The 5,535-nt window shown below is 35.9% G+C and overlaps 1 pseudogene; it reads left to right on the forward strand.

Annotated features, from left to right (window-relative positions):
- The first annotated feature begins 252 nt into the window (after positions 1-252).
- LOC131922283 (bifunctional phosphoribosylaminoimidazole carboxylase/phosphoribosylaminoimidazole succinocarboxamide synthetase-like) lies at positions 253-1,412 on the forward strand (annotated as a pseudogene).
- Positions 1,413-5,535: the final 4,123 nt, after the last annotated feature.

The raw sequence follows: 5,535 nt of genomic DNA on the forward strand, positions 1-5,535 counted from the left end.
CCACCACACTTGTCTTGGCAATGATCTGTAGACCTTTTTTGTGTCCTGTCTGTCCACTTTCGATAGCATACTGTCAGCAGTTGATTTGAGTGCACTTTGTTGCCCAGTGGCTAACTTTTGCTACAATGAAAGTTAACTCCAGGATTATCTAACAATTTACAGACTTCTTTTGTCTTACCCTCATAGAGTTTTCTCCCAATGTTCAATACCTCAGCTGTAGCCATTATCCGAAGTAGAATGGAGGTGTAGCCCATGCAGGAAAGAGAAATCCTCCTGCAGTGCAAGGACCAGATTACAGCGGGAAATGCAGCTAGAAAGAACCACCTGGAAGGCAAAGCTGCAAGCTCCGATAAGATTACCAGCTGTATTTTTTAGTTGTTACAGGATACCAGTATCAAAACCGTTTTCACCAAGAAATATGGGGAGATGGCTTTCATTGCACCCCAATGTGAAATAATTCCAATTGAATGGGTGTGCTGAAGAATAGCAACTGGATCTTTCCTCAAAAGGAATCCTGGTGTAAAGGAGGGGTATAAGTTTTACCCACCAAAAGTGGAGATGTTCTTCAAGGATGATGCCAATAATGACCCACAGTAGTCTGAAGAGCAACCCATTGCTGCAAAGTTTTGTTTTTCCGGACTTATTATAGGCCAGACTGAACTGGACATCATGAGTCATGCTACACAAGCTATTTTTGAAATACTGGAGAAATCTACGCTGCCCCGGAACTGTACACTGGTTGATATGAAGATTGAATTTGGTGTTGATGTAACTACCAAAGAGATTTTTCTTGCTGATGTTACTGATAATCATTTTTGGAGACTCTGGCCTACAGGAGATTAGACCTTAAGGAGGTAACTCCAGAAGGACTCTAGATGGTAAAGAAAAACTTTGAGTGGGTTGCAGAACAAGTGGAGTTGCTTCTAAAGTCAGACAGTCAGTGCAGGGTTGTAGTGCTGATGGGTTCAACTTCTGACCTTGGGCGTTGTGAGAAAATTAAGAAGGATTGTGGAAATTTGGGGATTCTATGTGAACTTCAAGTAACATCTGCCCATAAAGGACCAGATGAAACTTTGAGGATTAAAGCAGAGTATGTATTTGTTGCAGTGGCAAGCAGAAGCAATGGTTTGGGCCTGGTGATGTCTTATAATACTGATAATACTGCATATCCAGTTATCAGCTGTTCCCCCATCACACCAGAATGGGGTGCTCAGAATGTCTGGTCATCTCTCCGATTGCCCAGTGGTCTTGGGTGTTCAACTATACTTTCTCCAGAAGGATCCGCCTAGTTTGCTGCTCAGATATTTGGGTTAAACAATCATTTGGTGTGGGCCAAACTTCAAGCCAGCATATTGATCACACGGATATCTTTAAAGCAAGCTGAGAAGAGTATCAGAGAATGCAATTTGTAAAAAAAAAAAAAAAGTAATTTAATTTTTAGGAGAAAAGTTACACATTTCTAGTTTGGATTAAAAAGAAAATTCAAGCAAAATGATTCCAAATCAGAGAAAACAATTCAATACTAGTGAACAAATGGTCCTAGATTTATGGGTTGACAGACTGTCAGTGAGTATTTGTTACTGATATTTTCTAGCTCTGATTAGTAATGTATCCCTGTAACCTCATTACACCAGAGGCTGAAGCAGAAGATCTATATGTTGAGATCCTGTATTGGAAAAAAATCTTTGTAGTTAGTAAAATTGATATGGCACTATTAAATTATATACCACCTACTATATAATAATGTTATATTAGCAAAGAAATGTCATTTATGGAGCTGGCACTGTGGCTCTCTTGCAGAAGAGCTGAGTTTGGTTCCCAGCATCCATATGGAATGACTCACAATCACCTGTAACTTCTAATTAGGGGTTATTTCTAAATGATAATAATGATCTTTTATAAATAAGTAGTTACCACTTGATTTTCTCCAGTTCATGATTTGAAAATTAAAATATTTGTATTGTCTATACTAATAAAAAAAGAAAGTTAACACCATATGCAGTTTCTTCAATACCCATTTCTTCTTTGAAGTAGATTGGTGCTGCTCAGGAGCTGACATGTCTCATAGTCATAAAAAAGAAAAAATCTAAGTTATTAAAACATTTTAAATGCCATATTCTGTAGATCTCTGAAAGGTTTGAAGATGACCTGTCTAATATATCTCTGCTCGACCTTGGACCTTGAAAACATACCTAATATGACTACAAGTTTGATTGTAATGTATAACTACTAACTTTCATTTCTTTATATCCTAATAGTTGGTAATAATAACATTCAAGGATTAGCAAATTGCATTACATTGTTAAATGAACTGTCTAACTGTACAATATGCTGAAAAAGATTAGAAAAAATACGTACAGCATTTTCTAACAATATTAATCTCAATATATGTAATTTTTATACAATATATAAAAATCCAATCCAATGTAAAGTATTTAAAACTAGTAATTGTCTTTTAAAAGTAGATTCAATAATCTATCTTTCTATCTATATCATATCTATATCCTCTATTTTCTTTTTTAGAGTAGATTCAATAATCTACCCTCTATTGTATAATTTCTATTTATCTTTTTTCTTCAAACTAGAACCTTAAATCTAATCTCCCTTGTTTAGCCCTTTTCCTAAACATTAACAACAATAACTTGTAACCAGCCCTCCTAAACAATGAAAATCATCCCAGACCTGAAACTCATTTAAAGACCAAAAATAACCTGCCTCACACCACCTCTTTGGGAATGTGGGCATCATATTCTTAAAATTGCTTCCTGCTGTTTGTGGGTGAAGAAATCTTTCGGGGATTCTGAAAAGAAAACTTTTGGGTTAATTGTCAAGTTCTAGGAAAGGTAGAAACATCATTTGTTATCCAGTTTCTGCATATTGTCAAAGTTCAGGGCTTATCTCAAGTCCTTCTTCAAGTAATCTGTGAAACTGAATCATTTCAGCTAGCCATCTCAGAATTGTTCTGAGCAGTTTGTAGTCCAAAGCTGATCTGTGAGTGATGTTTGTCAGCTTAGTGGTATTATTTTGTCCACATGGAATCATTGTTGTGGGGCCCCATCATCTTTCTGGAGACTTCAGATTCAACATTAGGCCTGTTCATGATTCCCTACAGAAATTAGTTAGTACTCTATATGATCATTAATATCATAACAAAAGTGTAAAATATGTATATTAATCTTATAAATTTTGATATACAATTTGTACCTTAAGAAAAATTTAAAGAACCAAAATAGAACCAAAGAATTGAGATTAAGCTAGGCCGTGGTGGTGCATGCCTTTAATCCCAGCACTCAGGAGGCAGAGGCAGGTGGATCTCTTTGAGTTCAAGGCCAGCCTGGGCTACAGAGTAAGTCCAGGAAAGGCACAAAGCTACACAGAAAAACCCTGTCTTGAAAAACAAAACAAAACAAAACAAACAAACAAACAAAAAAGAATTGAGATTAGTAGAAAAGAATAGTTCTTTAATTTTTTCATTTTCTTCTGTCCCATATCAGAAGATGGCTCTTTCTTCTGGCATGATACAGAGATTTTGCATTTTTCTTTTAATATGCTTGGGTTTAAAGAAGGAGAGAGCCATTCTCCAACTCCAAAGCCAGCTTTAATTTTAAATTGAACTAGGACTACAAGAAGACCATTTGTGTTAAATGTCTTTAGAGAAGAGCAGAAATAAACATTTAGGAAGACTTATGAAATTTTATAGATGATATGCCCATAAGCTAATTTACTCTTTTGCTTGGGACATTTTTTCTAGATGATTTGTGATTTTTCTTCACATGTCTCATTTGTCCAATGTTCTTCAGATTTCTTAGCCTTCATTCTCCTGAATGACAAAAACAAAAACCTTTCCCCAAGACTAACTTTGGGAAGGTTCCCTTTTTGCCAATAAATGAAGGGCATTTGTTAGTGGTATAAGTTAGTTTAAATTGGCTGGTCATGCTGTCTGATGAACTATCATCTCTTCTAATTAAGAGGTCTCTCTTCTTCAAATCAAACCTTTATCAGTTTTGATGGTATCCACAGCTTATCTTCTACTGTGGAAACAAAAGCAAAACCTTGTCCCCAACGTAACACATATTCTGGTTTCCATTCTGAGATCAACACATCCTTTTAAGGCTATATAGGCTGATTCTGTAGATGTAACAGTCTTATTAAATAAGAAACACAGAGAAAAATGCAGAGTTAAAAGCCCAAGAGGTCAGAGCAGTAGCTAAGAGCTGAGACTAAAATACTTTCTCACCCCCTCACTGCCACTGCTGTCCTTCCCCTCTGAAAGAGACCTACTTCCTGTGTATCTGTCTTTTTATTGACTTATTGTTCTGCCTTCTTATTGGTTGTAAACGCAATCACATGACCTTCTCATCACTGCCTGTCTATACAGACCTCCAGGTCTTCTTTGGTCGGTATTGAGATTAAAGGCGTGTGTCTCCATGCTGGTGGAGTCCTTAAACACACAGAGATCTGTCTGTATGTGACTGGGATTAAGGGCTTGTGCTACCACTGCCAGACTTCTGCAATGGCTTGCTGTTAGCTCTGACCCCCAGGTAACTTTACTTATTAACATACAAATAAAATCACATTTCAGCACAAATAAAGTATCACCATATAATTCTATAGTTTTTTCTGTTATCCAATGTCTCTCTGCAGCTGTTATTTCTTTCTCATTAGCACCGAGAAAATTCAATGTTAATAGGTGTTATGTAATCTATTTGGGGGGGGGTTGTTATCTCTTTCTGTTTATTTAGCATATTCTTTAGAGTTCTGCTTGATTTTTTTATAACTGCTTTGCCTGTATGATTATGTGGTATACCTGTAATATGCTTTATATTGTAATAAGCAAAAAACTGTTTCATTTTAACAGAGACATATGCTGGAGCATTGTCAGTTTTAATTTGTGCAGGTATATCCATGATGGCCATAATTTCTAGTAAATGTGTGATTACAGAATCAACTTTTTCAGAACTCAAAGCAGTTGCCCATTGAAATCCTAAATAAGTATCAATGGTATGGTTTATATATTTCAATTTTCCAAATTCTCCAAAGTGAAACACATCTATCTGCCAGATTTCATTCCTCTGAGTACCCTTTGGGTTACATCCTGCTGGTAAAAGAGTCTGATTGTAAAAGAAACTAGCAGGACATTTCCTTACAATTTCTTTGGCTTGTTGTCAGGTTATGGAAAAATCCTTTTTTAAACCTTTACTATTGACATGACTTTTTTTTATGAAACTCTGATGCCTCCAGCACATTTCTTATTAATAATTTATCAATTTCATTATTATCTTGTGCTAGAGGGCCTGGTAGACCCATATGGGATCAGATGTGAGTTATACATGAGATGCTTCATATTCCTGATTATATCTTGTAACTGGATAAACAGTGAAGTTAATTCTGACTTATCAGGGATAAATTCTGCAGTCTCAATATGTAATTCTACTCTTTCAGCATACTGAGAGTCAGTAACTTATGTTGAGAGCTTCTCAAAAATCCATTAATACCAACAGAATAGCATATAATTCTGATTTTTGAACCAAATTA

This window comes from Peromyscus eremicus, chromosome 12 (genome assembly GCF_949786415.1).
Source record: "Peromyscus eremicus chromosome 12, PerEre_H2_v1, whole genome shotgun sequence".
In the NCBI taxonomy this organism is placed as follows: domain Eukaryota; kingdom Metazoa; phylum Chordata; class Mammalia; order Rodentia; family Cricetidae; genus Peromyscus; species Peromyscus eremicus.